This window comes from Phascolarctos cinereus, unplaced genomic scaffold, assembly GCF_003287225.1.
Source record: "Phascolarctos cinereus isolate Bilbo 61053 unplaced genomic scaffold, phaCin_HiC Scaffold_5;HRSCAF=322, whole genome shotgun sequence".
Classification (NCBI taxonomy): domain Eukaryota; kingdom Metazoa; phylum Chordata; class Mammalia; order Diprotodontia; family Phascolarctidae; genus Phascolarctos; species Phascolarctos cinereus.
In genome coordinates, this window is record NW_027555958.1 from 320,556,264 (window position 1) to 320,577,360 (window position 21,097).

At 35.3% G+C, this 21,097-nt stretch overlaps 1 protein-coding gene across 3 annotated transcripts in view; it reads left to right on the top strand.

Moving 5' to 3' along the window:
- Positions 1 to 21,097, top strand: part of DUSP14 (dual specificity phosphatase 14) — a 37,653-nt gene that overhangs the window by 12,930 nt on the left and 3,626 nt on the right. For all 3 annotated transcript variants that reach the window (XM_020991764.2, XM_078156114.1, XM_078156115.1), the window contains one exon: positions 20,289 to 20,381. The gene's annotated coding sequence lies outside the window, so the exon portion shown is untranslated. The remainder of the gene's footprint in view (positions 1 to 20,288; positions 20,382 to 21,097) is intronic.

Sequence of the window (21,097 nt, forward strand, 5' to 3'; positions counted from 1 at the left end):
GTACACTTTTTTTTAGGCTCCTGATAAACTAAAGGGCACATCCTTTCTCAATTAGTCAAGTCAGTAAACCTTTGTTAAGTGCGGAGTATGTGCTAGGCACAGTTCTAAGCTCTAGGGATATAAGAAGAAGCAAAAGATAGACTCAGCCCTCAAGGAGTGTTCAACCTAATAGAGGAGACAATGAGCAAACAAATATGTACAAGCAAGCTATATGTGGGATAAATTGGAAATAAGACAGAGAAGGCACTAGAATTAAGAGGGGTCAGGAAAGGCTTTTCTGTGGAAGAGGGGATTTTAATTGAGAATTAAAGAAAGCCAGGGAAGTCAGTAGGTGGAGATAAAGAGGGACATGTTGAGCGTGGGGGACAGTCCCGAGAAAGTTCCTGGAGTAGAGAAATACAGTGTCTTGTTCCTGGAACAGCAAGGAGGCCAGTGTCAGTTGACTAACTCAGGTTAACAAAATGGTATTCCTTTTTATTAATCTAATCACCAGTAAACTAGCTACCAACTAATTAAGAATCCTCCCTGAAACTGATTACTCTGCTATTCAAGGAGGACTGATTAGGCCTTATGTTCTTTGGAGATCTAGGACTTCAGAACAGCATATTAATTAAATCTTAATTTTTACAGCACAACTGGAGCTTGAGTGCTATTAACTTTCACAATAAGAAGCCTGATTTTTCTGATTTCATACATTTAATGTGGTATGTTAAAACATAAATACGGAATTGTCATTATTTTCTCTCTGCTATGTTTGTTCAACTTTGTGTCTGTTGTCTTAAGAGTGGTTTGCTTAACTGACATGATCTTAGTATATTCTTACCTTTACTCAGAAAGCAAATAGTCTGTCCAGTGTTGTCAGTATTTCCAGTCTCTCTGCCATCTCAAAGGTTAAGTAACTGGCAAGGGCCTTTTAAAATCAATGTGTCATGATAGATTTTCCTTCCCCCTGTAAGAGGATCAAACTGCCCATTGTGAATTTTTTTACATTCTTACCTCATTCATTCTTAAAATTATAACATGTATTAATCTTTCGTAAAGTGTGCGCTGTGCAACTTATATAAAGCAGTGTAAGCATTAGATATGATCAGTATAAAACAGGCAGAGGTGGCAGGTTTTACTAACCAGAAGAAGAGAGAATATAAGTTTGCTTGTTTAGAATTTTTGGGGGTATTACTAAAAACGTGATTCAAAAGCAAAGAAGCTGAGAGAGTACTGACTACAAGTGAGTTGACTACAAGTTCTAAATCAAGATTTAAAATGATGAATTAATTTTGATAATATAGTTTTAATGCTGTAATGGTCTTCTTGTTGATTTCTCTAATTACATTCAATGTTAGGTGTTGTTGGGACTTGCTGAAGTTCACTTCCTGAATATATGTGGCAAAGAATGGAAGATATGTTGGGGTTCCCAATCATTTCTTTTAATTAAAATTAGGCAGGCATGAAGAATACCTGTTTATTTCCCACTATATAAAAAAGACAACTTTCAGAGTTAAAGGGATTGTCTTTTTGTCTTGAGTACATAATTCACTTGATGTTTTGTGTTTCTTGTTCACTTTTGTGTGTGTTTTTTTTTAAAATTGTGATTTTATTTAGTCTCTCACATTGTTGCTTTCCTTAGTGCTCACACAGACATCTGTGGAATTTTCTTTTTTTTTCTTTTTCTTTCTTTCTTTTTTTCACCAGAAAACTTTTTATTGAAGGCGAAGTGGTATAGTTTGATGCAGTTTAGCTGATTTCAATTTTGTTGGCAACATCCAAAGCATCATAGTCTGGAGCAAGTTGAATATAGGCCTTCTTTTCTCCATCAGGCTGGATCATTGTGTTGACCTTGACCACTTGATGTCATAGAGCTTTTTACTGCCTGCTTGTTTTCCTTGATGTCCACCATGAAGACAAGGGTGTTGTTGTCTTCAGTCATCTTCATAGACTCAGTGGTCATGGGAAACTTAATGATGGCATAGTGATCAGGTGTGTTTCTCTGAGGGGCACTTTTCCAAGGGTATTTGGGCTGCCTTCAAAGTCTTAGTGTCCCCCAAAAGTGGGTAATGTTTGGTCGTCTTCTTTTTGTGACTGTGGATGGACACCCTTCCATACTGCCTTCTTGGCCTTTTTAAGGCCTTGGACTTGGTTCTGTCTTGAGGGGACCACCATTTCCTTTGCCTTTAGCACCATCTTGGGGGAGAGTCTGGCCTTACTTTTATTTAACAATTTTTTTTCTTTATACATTGCCTGTAATTTCTCCCTACCCCCTTCCAGAGAACAATCCCAAGACTTTTAAAAAGAAAAAGAAAAAAGAAAATGAGGAAGAGAAAAAACAGCAGTACATTGAAAAAAACATCTGAAAATAGATGCTATGTTCCACACTTGTGAACCCCTTCCCCTCTCACCTCTGCAAAGAAATTGGGAAGGTGCCAATGTCTCTCATGTCTCTTCTTTGGGATCATGCTTGTTCTTTGTAATTTTTCAACACTCATTTAAGATTGTGGTTCTTTCCATGTAGATTGTTGTCATTGTGTATATTTTCTTCCCTCTGCTTACTTCATTTTTCATCAGTTCATGTAAGACTTCCCTTGTGTTTGTGTATTCATCATGTTTGTTGTTTCTTCCTATGTATTAATATTTCATTACATCCATGTATAGTGCACTATTTGTCTGGCCATCCCCTAATTGATGGCCAGTGCTTTTTCAGTTTTTTTTGCTACCACAAAATGTGCTGCCATAAATATTTTGGTATGTAAAGAACTTTTTAAAAATTAGTGTCTTTTTAAAAAATCAGTCACTTTTTGTTGGTGACCTTTTTGGAGTATGTACCAAGCAATAGAATATTTATCTGAGTCAAAAAATAGGGACATTTTGGCCAATTTTTTATTTTTAAATGAATTCTTAATTGATTTGTAACATTCTTTCATATAGTTGTTAAAAGTTTACAATTCTTTTGCAGACTTTTTTCATATCTTTTGACCTTATTTACTGTGGAATGGCTTTTGTTCTCATACTTCCATTGCTTGATGTTTCTTATTAATTAAAAAAAGATTGAAATGTGTATTCATGGATTTGTAAAGCTTAAATTACAGTGCTTTTTAGATTCCATACTCTAATGTTTGTTGTTTTAATTTTCAAACTACGTAGTGACACAGTATAGTCTAAAGGTAAGGCTGTCTGAAGAGCTAGATATTCTCTAAACATTCCTCTTACCTTTCAAAGGTGTGAGTAACGCTTTGGGAATATTTTAGCAATCAGTAAAATAGTTTCTTTCAAATATAGTGAAGTATGTTGAAAGCCAGATAGATGAAAGGAATTTCACGCATCATCTCATTTTGATTAACCACCAAGTTTACAGGTCAAAGAAATTATGGGGATAGGATAGCTTGCAGCATGTTTTGTCTCTTGATTCCGGTTGATTGACACAATTCATTACTTAAGTTGACATAGTTTATAGTTTTTAGGAACACCAAATTTTCAAATAATTATCTGTCCTTCCTCCGAGAGTCTGGGGCAGAGAGCTAAGATGGTCTTCATCAAGTCAGTGATTTGAATTCCTCTTTAATCAACAAGAGGAAATTTGACTAAGAATGGTTTGGGATTTCTCTTTAATGGGATAAAGGTAGGTTAATTGTCACTTGAGATGTACTTCTGATTGTTTTCATAACACTGTAGTAGTACCTGTAGTAAACAATACTATGATCTTTTAAAATTTTTATTTTTATTTTTATTTTCTTAGTTTTCAACATTCACTTTTATAAGATTTTGAGTTCCAATTTTTTTTCTCCCTCCGTCTTCTCTCCTCTCCTCAAGATGGTATACATTCTGATATATGATACATGTACAGTCACAGCATTATGATCTTAACTATTGCCTATAAACTTTTAAATTCTGTGGACTTTATTTTTATCTAGAGATGCCCCTTTTTGCCTCCATTTAAAACAAATAAGAATATATATATTTAGAGAAGTGAGCTCCTGAAAACATATATGGTTCTCCAAAGATTTTGTAGCCTTCCATAATCCAACAGATATGAGATACCCTGCTCCAGACTCAAAATTTTGTTATATTTTATTGCTGACATAGGTTTTTTCCTTTATGCTTCTTTTAGTAGTTACATCTATGTAAATCAGAAAAGTTTATCATGTAATTCGGCATTCGGATCTATGAATCATAGTATAATTTTATAGTTTACTCCATGAACATTTTAGAACAAGATTTATAGACTGTTGCACAAATTGATTTTCAGTTACCACCAAACAGGTTTAGACTTATGTAATTGTGGAGCCTTGCAAGTATTTTCTGGGTTTATCAGATTTCCACACCCAAAGGAGGATATCTCATTTAATAGCTAGTGATTTTTAAAATTTAAATTAATGTTCAGGTTAGGGATAAAGAACATCTCTGCATTTCTTAAGTCCTTTTTCTTTTATATTTATCATTACCCACACCTTTATTGATTCATATTTTTCAGTTGCATATAAATTCTGTTAAGTAATAAGTTGTTGCTAATCTTGGTAGTGTAATCAAACTGGAAACTCAGGGAGTTAAGTTTTCTTTTTCCTTGGCTAGTCCACTGACCTACTCAGAATCTGTGAAGGATCAAATGTTCTTTTGTCTATGACTTATTAACTGAAAAGGAGGACTAATAGAATGACATCCTTGACAGTGAAGCATGTTTGTATAGGCGCAGAACAAGCCAAGTTATATTTTGCTAAATCTAGGAAGAACAGTCAGAAGGAATGAGGAAAATTAATGACACTTAAACACCTAGGAGCCCTTGCAGGATAAAGGACAAACTACAGGTTCAGGGGAATAGAGGAAACATATAGTATCTTAACAGATGCAATAGGACAGGACCCTAAAATCAGTATAGCTTTTTAACTTCAGCAACCATACTAATTTCTCCTTTCTTTGAGAAGAAACTTTTTTATTATAATTTTAGGCCATTTTATTAATGTACACTGTGAATATTTCATGTCTATTTGAATTTCTTTTTTTAACAAATTAATTTATTTTTAGTTTTCAACGTTCACTTCCATAAGCTTTTGAGTTTTAAATTTATCCCCCTTCCTGCCCGCTTCCCTCCCCAAGATGGCGTGCAATCTGATATAGGCTTTACATAAACATTCCTATTAAACATATTTTCACATCAGTCATGTTGTACAGAAGAATTAGAACTAATAGGAAGAACCACAAGAAAGAAGAAACAAAACAAAATAGTAGAAAAAAAAGAGCAAATAGTGTGCTTCGGTCTGCATTCATGCTCCGTAGTTCTTTCTCTGGATGTGGACGGCATTATCCAGCATGAGACTTTTGGAGATGGCTTAGTTCTTGTGTTGCTGAGAAGAGCTAAGTCTATCAAAGTCAGTCATCGCACAGCGTGGCTGTTGCTGTGTACAACCTTCTACTTTTGCTCACTTCACTCAGCATCGATCCATACAAGTCTTTTCAGGTTTTTCTGGTCTGCCTGCTTATCATCATTTCTTATAGCACAATACTATTCCGTTACATGCATATACCACAACTTGTTCAGCTGTTCCCCAGTGGATGGGCATCCCCTCAATTTCCAGTTCTTTGCCACCACAGAAAGAGCTGCTATAAATATTTTTGCACATGTAGGTCTTTTTCCCATTTGTATGATCTCTTTGGGATACAGACTTAGAAGTGGTATTGCTGGATCAAAGGATATGCACAGTTTTATAGCCTTTTGGATATAGTTCCAAGTTGCTCTCTAGAATGGTTGGATCACTTTAAAACTCCACCAACAATGCATTAGTGTTCCAATTTTCCCACATCTCCAGCATTTATCATTTTCCTGTTTTGTCATATTAGGCAATCTGATAGGTGTGACGTGGTACCTCAGAGTTGTTTTGATTTGCATTTCTCTAATCAGTGGTGATTTAGAGCAGTTTTTCATTTGATTATAGATAGCTTTAATTTCTTCATCTGAAAACAGTTGGGGAATGACTTGTATTCTTATAAATTTGACTTAGTTCTCTATGTATTTTAGAAATGAGGCCTTTATCAGAGACACTGGTTGTAAAAATTCTTTTGCAGTTTTCTGCTTCCCTCCCAATCTTGGTTGCATTGTCTTTGTGCAAAAACTTTTCAATTTAATGTAACCAAAATTATCTATTTTGCATTTTATAATGTTCTCTATCTCTTGTTTAGTCATAAATTCTTAAGAAGAAACTTTTTAAAACACTTAAGGGTCAGCAGTTCTTATAGTGGGACATATTTGTTTCTGTAATCTGTCAGTGAGGAAAAAGTTGATTCAAAGTCATTTTGTCAGACTTTAAACTCAGTCATTTTGCAGCAGACTTTGCCTGACTTAAATCTATTTCACTGTTTCCCCAATGGTATGTGCTCATTGCTCTACTCATTTTGGTGCTTCTTTACTACCTTGTGTTGTTAGATGATTTGCTGTGTGTAGATCTTGTCCCTTCAGTAAGATTGTAAATGCTTTTGAGGTCAGGGATCATGATGTTCCTGTACTTGTTTTCTTTTCTTGGCAGATCATAGCACAAAGTTGAACGCAGAGTGAATACTTAATATACTAATTGGATAAGTCAGTTTAAGTGATGAGGGAAAGTACAGAAAGAAAGAAAAAAAAAAGAAAAAGTAAAATGATTACCTTAAATGTAAAGTTTGAAGTTTTAGAATTATTTGAAGCTGGTGTGTTTAAACAGATATAGATTACATATATATGTATATGTATGTACATGTGTATAAATATGTATTAAACTGCTAAGCTTTTGAGGATTGCCACTTTTATATTGAGAACAATTTGTGGGACTGAGTGTTCTGCCAGAGTGTCTGGTACTGTACTGTACTTTAACTTTCAACATTTAATCTTAGTGTTTATTTTAATATAGCTTAGCATTTAACCTCTTGAGTACTATTCCTAATATTTTATCAGATACCATTTTCTCTTATGATGTAAGATTTGTTAAATTATGTTAATTTAACATCAACACAACAACATTTCTGGTGGAATACATTTCTGATTTTTAAAAATGGAAGTCAGAGGAGAAAACGGATTTATTTAACCAAAATTTACTGTGGAAAACATAACTGTTTTCTGCTACATCTGATTCACTAAGTGGATTAGGATAATAAAAATGGCTGAAATTTGTATAGCACTTTAAGGTGGGCAAAATACTTTACATTTATTATCTTATTTGAGCTTTACAGCAACCCTGTAAGGTAGCTATTATAAATATAATAATAATAGGTAGCATTTATACATATTATCATATGTTATTATTACATATGTTATCTCATTTAGTTGTAATTTTACAGGTTAGGACCCTCAGTCTCTGAAAGGTTAAGTGATTTCACATAGCTAATAAGCAGCAGGACTCATGCTAGGTCACTTGGCTCATAGTATACCTCTGTTCATTATGCTCTGCTTCCTCTTCATGGATGCTCACAGATATTTCCTTTTTTAAAAAAATTCCACTTAATAGCATTTTATTTTTTCCAGTTACATGTAAAGATAGTTTTCAGTATCCATTTTATGAGATTTTGAGTTCCAAATTTTTTTCTCCTTCTGTCTCTGCCCACCCCCTTCCCCAAGACAGCAAGCAATCTGATATAGGTTGTACATGTACAGTCATATTAAACCTATTTCTACAGTCATATTTGCAGGTTGTTTTTTCTTTTTTTTGCTTTTTGGTAAGGTAGTTGGGGTTAAGTGACTTGCCCAGGGTCATACAGCTAGTAAATGTCAAGTGTCTGAGGCTGGATTTGAACTCAGGGCCTCCTGACTCTAAGGCTGGAGCTCTATCCATTGCACCACCTAACTGCCCCCCATGGATATTTTCTTGAAGAGCTAGAGAACACTGAGAAATTTGAGAGTAAATTGGAAAAAAATTGAGAGTAAAGATTGGGGCAGCTAGATGGTACAATGGATAGAAGATCTGAGCTCCAGTGTGACCTTAGATACTTACTTGTATGAGACCCTGGGTAAGTTACTTAACCCTAATTGCCTCAGGAAAAAAAAGAGAGTAAAGGAGATTACTTAGCATTTTCAGGGTGTAAAACATAGAAGAGGCTCCAGTATATACTGTGTACCATTGAAATTTGCAAAGCTGAGAATTTAATTTGTAATCTTTTATACATTTATTTCTTTTATCACCATAGTTTCTGCTTATTAGACCTGAGGAGAGAATTCCATTAGTACTGATCTGATTGCTTAGTTGTCATCAAAAAATGATTAGCCTTCACTAGTAGTAGTATGACCACTTTAACCACAGTATTAGATCATTAGCTCTGAGTTGTGGTCACTGCTTCAGGAATGTAGACTTCTTCCCTCATTCCTGATATAGGAGCCACTCTAGTTTGTCAATGTTAAACACTGGGCTTTTTAGACTATTCCAGAAGCTCTGTTGTTTATGGAGCTATCAGTAATTGCTTCTGGTTTATACATCATTTAGATTACATGCCCCGTGGGAACACTCTTAATTTTGTATTTTGTTTAGCACTTAGTGTTTTGATGTTTATTGTTAAAAGTTGTCAACATCATTCCTGGCTTGAGCAATCTTTCTTAAGGATCTGGTTAAAATAAGTGTGTGGGATTGGTTCATGACAGTTTTCTATGTCGTTCTTCCTCCCACCTGGAAACATTTTCTGAACTAAAATTTCATTCCTCCATCCCTGTGTAATGGGAGTTGAGAGGGCCCAATCCTGTTTCTCTTGAGCACCATGGACAGCTACAGTGAGCTCTCCCTGATCTTGGTGATTTAATACTCAATTAAGAGAGCCTGTTGGCCTCCACAAGGAGTGTTCACTCAGCAAGAACTAAGATTCCTCTGATTATAGTAACAAGTAAGATTTCTATTTCTGGTACGTCTCCTATCTGTCATTATGTATAAACTGGAAGGAGTTTGATGTGCTTTTATATGGCAGATACTGTGGTTTATTTTGAAATCTTACCTGCCTTTTTTTTTAAAATTTTATTAATTTATTTTGATTTATCAACAATCATTTCCATATGCTTTTGAGTTTAAAATTTTTCTCTCCCTTCCTCCTCCCCCCCAAGATGGCACACAATCTGATATAGACTTTACATTTACATACCCATTAAACATATTTTCACATTAGTGAAGTTGTAAGTAAAAATTAAAACCAATAGGAGGAACCATCAGAAAGATGAAACAAAACTCAACAGAAGGTAAAAATAAGTGATAGTAATTCGACTTCTATAGTTCTTTCTTTGGATGTGGACAGCATTTTCCATCCCGAGGCCTCTGGAGATGTCTTAGATCCTTGTAATGCTGAGAAGGGTTCAGTTTAACAATATTAGTCATTGCATGACGTGGCTGTTATTGTGTACAAAGTCCTCTTGGTTCTGCTCACTTCACTCAGCATCAGACCATATAAGTCTTTCCAGGTTTTGCTGAAGTCAGCCTGTTCTTCATTTCTTATAGCACAGTAGTATTCCATTACATTCATATACCACAATTTGCTGAGCCATTCCCCAATTGATGGGCATCCTCTTGATTTCCAATTCTTTGCCACCACAAAAAGAGCTGCTATGAATATTTTTGTACATGTGGGTCCTTTTCCCATTTGTTTGATCTCTTTGGGACATAGCCCTAGAAGTGCTATTGCTGGGTCGAAGGGGATGCACATTTTTATAGCCTTTTGGGCATAGTTCCAAATTGTTCTCCAGAATGGTTGGCTCATTTCACAGCTCCATCAACAATGTGTTAGTGTTCCAATTTTCCCACATCTTCTCCAACATTTATCATCTTACCTGCCTTTTAAAGAATTATCTTACATTATAAAACCTAAGCACAATTGGCAAAACAGGTGGGCAGAATGGCCTCTCACTCTCCTGTTTCAGCAAATTTGGGAGGAAATAACTGTTGAGGGCCCCTGCTTGAATGCTGCTTTGGTAGTATGAAGCTTTTTCACTAGTCCATGGCCATATTTCAATTCTTGACCAAGTGCAGATAAAAGCTGGAGCATCTGGCTTAGCCCAGTCAAGCTCAGGCATTTTTGAAGGAAATTCCTCCTTTTTTTTCTTCTTCTGCATTTAAGGGACTGTTTGGCACTGTTAAAAAGTGCTGCTGTGAGACAAGTAATGTGAACATAACCACATTCCTCTGTCACATAAAGAAGCAGCTTACATAGTCTTCAAGTCTTCAGACTGTGATCATTTCCAATTTCTATTGTTTACCATGGGGGCAAGTCATCTCACTATGTAGAACTCTCTTTAAATGGTATCCAGTAGTGTTTATGCAAGGGAGAGGAGACTACTACATATATGCTCCCTGGAAGTTTTTTCTTTTTTTTCTTTTTTTTTTTAAGCCTTTGGACCACATTAGTATTTCTAAAAAGTTTGTTGGCACTATATACTAGACAGAAGATCACCAGCAGGGATAAGGCATCGTGACTGTCTAACTTGGATTCTGCCCTGAGGATTCACAGTCAGTTTTCTTTTCAGTTCCCTGTTGCATAGAATACCTTCTTGGAGCTCAACAAATTAGTTATTAGAATAAACTGAGCTTGGTTTACACTTTAAGTAAACTTGGTAAATGATAGAAGCATTTATGCTGAATAGTCCAGTGAGGACAGGGCCTCTCTTTACCCAGGGTTAGCTTTCTGATCAGTGTCATTGCTTGTGTACCAGTAAAAGTGCTGCAAAGTTGAGTCTTGATCCCAAATTTAGTTGGTAATTTAATTAACATATTTTGCTTTTCCATAATGACAAAGGAGCTTCATTAGAATAGGTTTATAATCTATTGGGTTGACACAAATTATAGCTAATTCATTGAGAAAATTGAAATACAAAAAGCTGTCAGTAGTTCAGGGCAAAAGCTGAATCTAATAAGATGGAATTTAATAGGGATAAATATAAAGCTTTTCACTTAGATTCAAAAATCAGCTGCCCAAACATAGGTTGGAAGATCTGTGGCCAACAACATTCCTGTAAAAAGCACCTGGTAGTTTTAGTCACCTGCCAGGTAGATCTGAATCAGTACAGTGTTGTAGGCACTCACCCTTCTGTACTCCTCACTGCCCCTCGTATCCTTCTGAAAAGCTTTTGTGATCTTGAACTGAATGGTAGTATAGAGTCCAAAATGAGGGAAAGGAATGTTATATTCAGCTATACTGTACTTTGCTCAGATCATGTCTGTTTAATTCTCTGTGTTATATTTTAGAATGGACATTGGCAAAATGGATTGTTTCTAGAAAGAGGATTACCAGCATAATAAGTGAACTTGCAACTATGGTACACCAGAGTTGGTTTGTAGGCTCTAGATATCTTTAGCTAGAAGTTATCTTCAGATGTTTAAAAGTCTGTCTTGTGGTAAAAGGACTAGGCTTCTCTTACTTATCCCTAGAAGTCAGAACTAGGACAAATGAGTAGAAACGACAATTAAAAAAGGAGAATGGGCTGCATTAGGAGGTTAACAAGTTTCCCCTCATTGGAAGTTTTAAGATGGAGGCTGGTTGACAACTATCCTACTTACCTAGTTTTTGCAACCTCAAGAGTTGTTCTTGGTGCTTGGATTAGAGTCTAATGGGTTGCCAAGTCTAATTGTTCCTACTTTCATGACATCTTCCATATTTATTCTCTCTTCTCCTTTCACATAGTTTGTCACCCCAGTTCAGGCTCTCTCATCATCTATCCTTGGACTATTACAATAGCTTCTTTTTGTTGTTGTTGTTGTTATTGTTTTTGCTAGACAATGGGAGTAAGTGACTTGCCCAGGGTCACACAGCTAGTAAGTGTCAAGTGTCTGTGGGCAAATTTGAACTCAGGTCTTCCTGATTCCAGGGCCAGTGCTCTATTGTGCCACCTAGCTGCCCCTACAATAGCTTCTTAACTGCATCCAGTACCTCCTCCTCAATTCATCCTCTACACAGTTGCTAAAATAATCAGCCTAAATCGCAGCTCTGACCATGTCAGCTCCCTTCCTTTTTATTGGAAGATTGAATACAGAATCCTCAGACTGGTATTTCGAGCCCTCCACATTGTGGCTCCAACCTACCTTTCCAGAATTATTAATGCTCATTTATGCATTCTCTTCCAGACAAACTGGCCTGTCTTGCTGTTCTCAGCAACTCAGCATTTTATCTGCTGTCTCTGTGCCTTACAGTCTGTCATCCATGCCTAGATGTTGTTTAAAGTGGTTTTAAAAAGTTTTAAAAATCAGCCACATAAATGGTTGTTTCTCTTTGTGTATACATGGAGAAAGCTATTTGCTACCTACTTCAGGAAGCCTTTTCAGATCGAGTTCTAAATCCATGATTTTGTGATATCCCCTGACCTCTTTTGCGCTGTTCCTCTTCAGATTACATTGCATTTACTACTTTGTGTATGTGCTAAATCTCTTGAGTAGAATGTAAGCTCCTTCACAGAACAGCTTGGTCTTCTTTTTATATCTGAGGTCTAGAATAAGTATGTTTTGCACATAATAGGAATCTTATTCAATGTTGAATTGAAGTTATTAGAAAGGTGATTTATGTTTCTGGCAGGGATTAGAATTGATGAATTTTAACCCCTTTGTCCTAGTCATAGAAGAAATTCTAGGGGTTAAAAAAATTCCCTTGACAAGGGGACTTGTGATGGGGATTTCATCTGTGTTCCATTAAGGTAGTGACTTTGCTTTTTATAACAAGAATTTTTAGAAGTGCCAGGAGTGAGCCTCCAAACTGCAATGGATTATTCTGCTGTAATTAGTATTCTGCTCTATTATATTGGTAAAGAACTTGTTCTTATAGAAATCCTGTCCACACCTAAGTTTAATTGCTGAGAAAATCCAAATGTTCCCATGTGACAACTTCTCTGTTTGTTATGAGGTGTGGAAAAATTACACTCAGTTTAATCCTCTCTTGTGTATTGATGTCATTTTTCTAGCCAGTTAAATACTATATATGCTGATTGTACCATTGAAATTTGAAATAACTTAAGAATTATTTTTAGTATTTTAAGTTTAAATTTTGTGTTTCATGGGAAGATCAGGATAGGTATTATCTAATGCTGTGAAGAGCACTGATGAGAAGGGGTTAAATTGAATTGCAGACCTTTTATAAAATTAAATTTTATTTTCAAATAAAAACTAAAATAAAACTAGCAGCTGGTTTTATGAAAAAACCTAATAAAATAGATAAACCATTGGTTAATTTGATTTTAAAAAAGAAGAAAACCAAATTACTATAAAAAATGAAAAGGGTGAATTTACCACCAGTGAAGATGAAATTAAAGCAATTATTAGGAACTATTTTGTCCAATTATATGCTAATAAATCTAAGAATCTAAGTGAAATGGATGAATATTTACAAAAATATAAATGCCCCAGATTAACAGAAGAGGAAATAAAGTACTTAAATAATCGTATCTTAGAAAAAGAAATTGAACAAGCCATCAGTGAGCTCTAAGAAAAAATCCCTAAGGGGAAAAAAATTCACAAGTGAATTCTACCAAACATTTAAAGAACAATTAATTCCAATACTATATAACCTATTTGGAAAAATAGGGAAAGGAGGAATCCAACCAAATTCCTTTTATGACACAAATTTGTGCTGATACCTAAACCAAGAAGCGCGGAAATGGAGAAAGAAAACTATACACCAATTTCATTAATGGATATTGATGCAAAAAATTTAAATAAAATACTAGCAAGGAGATTCCAGCAATATATCACGAAGATCATAGGCTGTGATCAGATGGGATTTATACCCGGAATGTGGGGCTGGTTCAACATTAGGAAAACTGTCAGCATAATTAACAACATCAGTAACAAAACCAACAGGAATCATATGATTATTTCAGAAGATGCAGAAAAAGCTTTTGATAAAATACAATACTCATTGCTATTAAAAATACTAGAAAGCATAGAAATAAATGGAGGTTTCCTTAAAATTATAATTAGTATCTATCTGAAATCATCAGCAAACATTATTTATAATAGGGAAAAGCTAGAAGCCTTCCCAGTATGATCAGGGATGAAGCAAGGATGTCCATTATCACCATTATTGTTCAATATTGTACTAGAAATGCTAGCTATAGCAATAAGAGAAGAAAGAAATTGAAGGAATTAGAATAGGCAGTGAAGAAACAAAAAAAAAACCCTATTACTCTTTGCAGATACAGAATGCTAGACAATCAGCAAAAAACCTAGTTGAAATAATTAACAACTTTAGCAAAGTTGCAGGATAACCCACATAAATCATCAGTATTTCTATATATTAGCAACAAAGTCCAGCAGGAAGAGATAGAGGGCAGCTAGGTGGCACAGTGGATAGAGCACCGGCCCTGATGTCAGAAGGACCTGAGTTCAAATCCAGCCTCAGACCAGTCACACTTACTAGCTGTGTGACCCTGGGCAAGTCACTTAACCCCAATTGCCTTAAAAAAAAAAAAAGGAAGAGATAGAGAAGTTCTATTTAAAATAACTGTAGACAATGTAAAATACTTGGGAGTCTACCTGCCAAGATAAACCTAGAAACTATAGCTGTATGAACACAATTACAAACCACTTTTTAACACAAATAAAGTCATATCTAAACAATTACAAAAATATTATTTGCTCATGAGTAGGCTGAGCCAATATAATAATAAAAATGCTAATTCTACCTAAATTTATTTATGCAGTGGTATACCCATCAAACTACCAAAAATTTATTTTACAGCACTAGAAAAACTAATAAAAAAATTCATCTGGAAGAATAAACAGTCAAGAATATCAAGGGATTAATGAAAAAAAAAATGTGAAGGAAGGTGGCTTATCCTTACCGTATCTCAAATTGTAGTACAAAGCATAATCATGAAAATGATCTGGTACTGGTTAAGAAATAGAGTGGTAGATCAGTGGAATAGATCAGGTACACAAAACACCATAGTAAATGACCATAGTAATCCAGTGTTTGATAAAAGCAAAGATCTAAGCTTTTGGGACAAGAACTTATTATTTGACAAAAACTACTGGGAAAACTGGAATGCAGTGTGGCAGAAAGTAGGTATAGACCAATATCTTACACTGTATACCAAGACAAGGTCAAAATGATATAAAGCGTTATTCCATAAGCATATTAGGGGAGTGTGGAATAGTTTACCTGTCATCTATGGATAAAGAAAGAATTTATGATCAAACAAGAGATAAAGAGCATTATGAAAGGTAAAATGGACAATTTTGATTATATTAAATTAAAAAGGTTTTGCACAAACAACCAATGCATTCAGAATTAAAAGAAAAACAAAATTAGGATTTATTTTTTACATTAACTCTCTCTGATAAAAGTTTCATTTCTCAAATATATAGAGAATGGAGTCCAATTTATAATAATATGAGTCATTCCCCAATTGAAAAATGGTCACAGGATATAAATATGCAGTTTTCAGAAGAAGAAATCAAAGCTATCACTAGCCATATGAAAAAATGCTTTAAATTGCTATTGATTAAAGAAATGAAAGTTAAAACAACTCTCAGGTACCATCTCACACCTATCAGATTGACTAATATGACAGAAAAGGAAAATGACAAATTTTGGAGGGGATGTGAGAAAATTGGAACACTAATGCATTGTTGGTGAGGTTGTGAACTGATCTAACCATTCTAGAGAGCTATTTGGAACTATGCTTTTTGTCTTTGTTTTCTTTTGCAACATGGCTAATATGGAAATATGTTTTACATGACTGTGCATATATAACTTATATTAAATTGCTTTCAGTCTCAAGGATGGGGGAAGAGAGAGGGAGAGAATTTGGAACTCAAAATTAAAAAAAAAGAATGTTAAAAGTTTTTTACATATAATTGGAAAAAAGTAAAATGTTTGAAAAAATAGAACAATAAATGCAAGTGTGGGGAGAAAAAGAAAAACCAAATAAAGATCTACTTTCTCTCCCTACTATCACTTCTTCCCCCCCCCACCCCACCCCGGGCATCCATTGAGAAAAAAAGAAAACCAAAAATTTTCAAAACAACGTCTCCGTCTGCACTCTGAATCTGTCAGAGTCTCTGACAGGATGTGGGCAGCTTGTTTTGTCATGAGTCCTGGAATTTTGGTTGGTTGGTGTATCAAAGTTCCCGAGGCTTTCTAAGTTGTCAGTCTTTACAGTATTTTTGTTATTACATAAATTGTCCTGGGTCCGGTTGAAGACTTTTGGAAAGAAGAGGTATCATGATACCAAAAAACAGGTCATTCCAGACTATCTTAGTTTCTTTCTTGAAAGATATACTAGTCTGTTAGATTAGGTGAGTTTTGTAGACACTATATACCTACATTTTCAGCATAGTTTTTGAAAATTTTTCATACTACTCTTTTGGACAAGATGGAGAAATGGTGAATTCAGAACTTATCAAACGATCAGAGTAGTCATTAATATGTTGATGTCAGCTTGGATAGAGATTTCTAATAGAACAACTCAGGGGCTAGTTCATTAATGGTCCTGTGCTATTTGGCATTTTCCTCAGTTAAAGTTTCCTCAGTAAAGGCATAAGTTGACCTGCTTTGTCAGATTTGCAGTTGACGTGAACTTGGGAGCCATTTTATATACAAAGCCAGAATCCAAAGGGATCTTGGGGGGAGGGGCTTAGTCTTACTAAGTTGAAATTTAATAGGGATTAATGTATAACTCTATGCTTGGTTCAAAGAATCAGCTTCCTAAATACAAGATTAGGGGGTAGGCACAGTTAGACACTTTGTGTGAAAAAGATCTGTGAGTTTTAGTGTGCTGAAAGCTCAAAATGAAACAGTGATGTGACATGGCAACCAAGGCAGCCGCACTGAGAGACTTGTGTGTCTGTAACTACATTCCCATTGTAGTCTGAACTGATTAAACCACATCTGAAATATTTTTGACAAGTTCTAGATGCTGTTATTTTAGGGAAAGCATTGATGAGCTGAAGCTTGAAGTTGAATTTAAGCATTTATAAAGCTTCCAGGGAATGCATTAAGTAGTCTTCAAGGAATTTGTATTCTCAGCTGTCCACAGGGAAGAACCAGGTGGGTGGAGAATGCCTCTTGTTCAGACTACGGATGGAGAGCCCTTTCAGATGGTCCATCAGTATTGGATCACCTTCAGATAATATTGAACTGGCCCCAGAATCAAATAGTTACAAGGCACAGAAAGGGCCAGATTGTATTTGAGAAATCATGCGTGGCTTTCAACATGCTCAAACTTCTCTTGGAAACAAAAAGATGATTAAAAATAATTAAATTTTTATTGATTGCTTTTATATCACCTGCATTTCCTACTGTGTCCCTTTACCTGACCCTCTCCCAGAGAGCCATTATAACAAAAAAATTTAAAAGAGGGAAGAAAAGGTTTCAGCAAAACTAATACATAAAAAAAGGCTGACATTAAAAGCAGTGTTTACACACCTATACTGTCCAGCCTTTTCATAGGAACTGGGGAGGTTATTTATTTATTTATTTATTTTTGGCCATTGTAAGATTTGTCATTATACTTTGACAGCATTTGTTTTTGATTTTGTTGTATTTCATTTACATTGTTGTGATCATTATATTTTTCTGGTTTTACTTTGCTTTATTTCATATTCTCTGCATTCTTCATATTTGTTTTCTTACAATATAATTTTAGGTAATGTTTTCAAAATAAATTTTTATTACCTTTTTTTACATTACAAAAATTTCCCTCAGTATCCCTTCCCCTTCCCCTTCCCGTTCCCAGAGAGCTATGTCATATAACAAGTAATAATTTTAAGAAAGAAATTTGGCAAAACTTACCAATCCATTAAAAAGTCTGAAAATATGTGTAGTGTATGCGAGTCTTCTCATTTTCTTTTTGAAGTCATGCTTGCTCCTTTTTTTCCCTTGTCATTGTATATGTTGTTTTCTTGGATTTGCTTACTTTGCATTAGTTCATGTAGACCTTTCCATGCTTTTCTGTGTTCATCACACCGATCATTTCTCAAGCAGAGTCATATTCCATTACATTTATGTACAGTTAGCTGTCCTACAGTCCATAGATATCCTACTGTTTCCAATTTGTTGCTACTATAAAAAGTACTAATATAAATATTTTGGTGTATATGGTGAATTTCTTATTAATGGCCTTTGGGTATAAGCCTAATAATAATGGACTCTCTGGATCAAACAGTGTGGACATTTTAGTCGCTTTGATTGCCTAACTCAAAATTGCTTTGGAAATGATTATACTGACTTATAGCTCTATCCACCATGCAGTAGTGTGCCTGCCTATCTTCCCACAGCCTCTTCAACATTGATTATTTTCATCTTTTGTCTTCTTGGTCAGTTTGTAGGGTGTTAGGTGAAACCTCTGGGTTTTTATTTGCATTTCTCTAATTGGTGATTTGGAGCATTCTTTTATGGTTGTTATAATTTGTAATTTTTTTTTATTAATTTATTTTGCTTTATCAACGGTCACTTCCATAAGCTTTTGACTCCCTCCCCACCTCCCTTCCCAAGACAGCTTGCAGTCTGATATAGGCTATACATTCCTGTTAAATAGTTTGCAATTCTTTTGAGAATTTTTTCACTTTGATCCTTTGGCCACTTATCTGTTGGGGCAGGCCTGCACAACCTGCAGCCCATGGGCCAATTGTCCTCATGCCACTTGTGGCACTCCAGAAAATTTCAGGAGGCCCAAGAAAGTTTTCCTCTCCATTTTTTGTGGGCAGCCAGAAATCCTTTGGCAGGCCGTAAGTGATCATGGCCGCAGGTTGTGCAGACCTGTGTTAGGGAGCGAAAAAGTATATTCTTCACGAGAGTAACCATCCAATGTTTTTATAGCTGTGAATCACAGAATTATTAAGTCTTTGTAGAATCAGAATTATGGATCACCTAAAAGGTAAGGGTTCTTGAAACCTGTGGTGGACATTTCTCTGTGAATAGGCTTCAAAATATTATCAATGGCACATTGTGCACTAAAAAAAATTAAGCTTCGGAGAGAGGAAATGATTTTCCTTTGGCAGAAGATATGTGTTTGTGACTTCATTGTTTGTCTGATGAGGAAGGGCCTCCTGGAAGAAATGGGCCTTACAAAAAAACCTCAAAAACTCAGTGACAATCTCCATGAGTTATGTCCAGTGTTTGGTTATAGAAAGAAAGATGCTTATCATAAGTAGAAATGTAGGATTGGCTTCAGGGAAGAAGCTAAATACATAATAGTGCATGGCCACCAAACTCTTCAGAAATGGAAGTTGCATGGTTTTTACCTTTTTCATGAAACATATATCCTTTTGGTATAGCTTTAATTAACCTTATATTGAGAAGAAGGAAGCATAATTTGCTTCCAAAATGTGCGGTGTTGTTCATCTTCTTGAAAAAGTGTTGGCAGGAAAGGAAGAGTAGCTGTTCTTCTAATATTTTAAAACTTTACAAGCTTCAACCTATATTTTAAACACTTCAACAAACACGAAAGGGCTACTGTATGCAAAGCACTGAAGATGTAAAGGTAAAAAAATGAAGCAGCCCCTTCTCAAGGAGCTTACCCTTCTGCTGGGGAATGGTAAAGTAAAATTTTGCCCATCAATATAATGGGGCCACTATACTGATATTAGGACCCAGGACTTGAGGACTGCACAAAGGATCCTGTATATACCATTATTAAGTAACACTGAGTGAAACAAGAAGAACCAAAAGAATGGAGCACACACTAAATGACCATGTGAAAGAAAAGAAACAAGAAAAATCCTGATGGGCACTTGGGGGGAGGGGAACAGATTAGAAAATTGATATTTTGTGTTTAATTTATAACCAGTTAATTCACTTTGTCAGTTGAAATGATTAGTTTGATGTTTAAAAAAAATTGTTAAAAAATAGAAAACTTCTAAAACATTTCAGCAACACCCACACCTGATGTGTCCTGAATGGACATGTATTCTTTTCTACTTTAGGAATTCACAGATGTGAAATTTAGCACTACATTTAAACTATTGTTCAGGATTTTGCTATGTTTAATTGTCTGAATACTGACAGGATTTTTCTATTGGTGTTGTTATTTGATAAATGATTCTTCCTCTTCAATGACGTAATCTAAAACACTGCATACCGTAACATTCTTTTACACCACAGTGTATGTTTTTTTGCAGAAAAGTTGAGCATTAAATAGCTGGTACTCCTTAAAGTATTTTTTGTTGTTGTTGCATCTAGAAAACAGTTGCACTTTGCCAGGTTAATACAAACCAGCTCCGGCTTAGCATATTCTCTTTCTATTACGTATTCTTTTAACTTGAAAATTGGTGGTCTCTAAAACCTCTAAGGTCTCTGCCAGCTCCAGAATCCTAAGATTTCTATGAACTTTATCATTTGTCCACAAAAACAAGTCATATTTCTGCATTGCTGTCTTTATATAGCTCCAGTTTGTAGCCACTGTGACCAACGCTGCTTTCCTGGGATTTTCCACATACAGAGGAGGGCTCCTGAGCACACCAGAGCTTTCACTGCAAGTAAGTGGGCATATACTGCTTCTGTTCATTGTTAATTCTAAGGCTGTTTTGGTTTTACCTTGGGTGTGGATACAGTTTTTGCTCCTTAGGTTCCCCTCCTATCCTAAGCCAGGTGACAGGATCTTTATGAATTACGAAGTGTGGGAAGAGCTGATATACCTAATATCACATAGTGAAAGACTAGTTTTTGTCAGATCCATGTCCCTAAGCCCATTTATCTGAGGAATTTCACAGGGTTTAAGATTGGCAGAGGAAGGTACAGATTTATATGTCGAGCAGATTAGAATACTTTATGTACACAAAACTATGGACAGCCAAAAATGCTTGGGGCATAATAGTCCTTATAGCTTTTTTCCTGGAAAAGTTTGGTCTTTTAAGCTGAGAAAAATGTCTATCTAATATGCTAGACTAAGCGGATCTCAGAAAATGTTGGTATTCAGTAAAGAAAAACAAAAGCATGTCATAGTTTCACACTGATTAGAGGAAAAAGCGCTTCTTTTTGTAAAAGGCTCTTTTTCTTAGTTATGTGGAACAGTTTTTTTAACATAAGAGTTTAAAAGTTTTGAATTCCAAAGTATCTTCCTCCCTTCTTTCCCCTCCCCCTTCTTGAGAAGGTAAGCAGTTTGATACAGATTACACATGTATAGTCATGCAAAACATATTTCCATATTAGCCATGTTGCAAAAGAAAACACACACACACACACACACACAAAA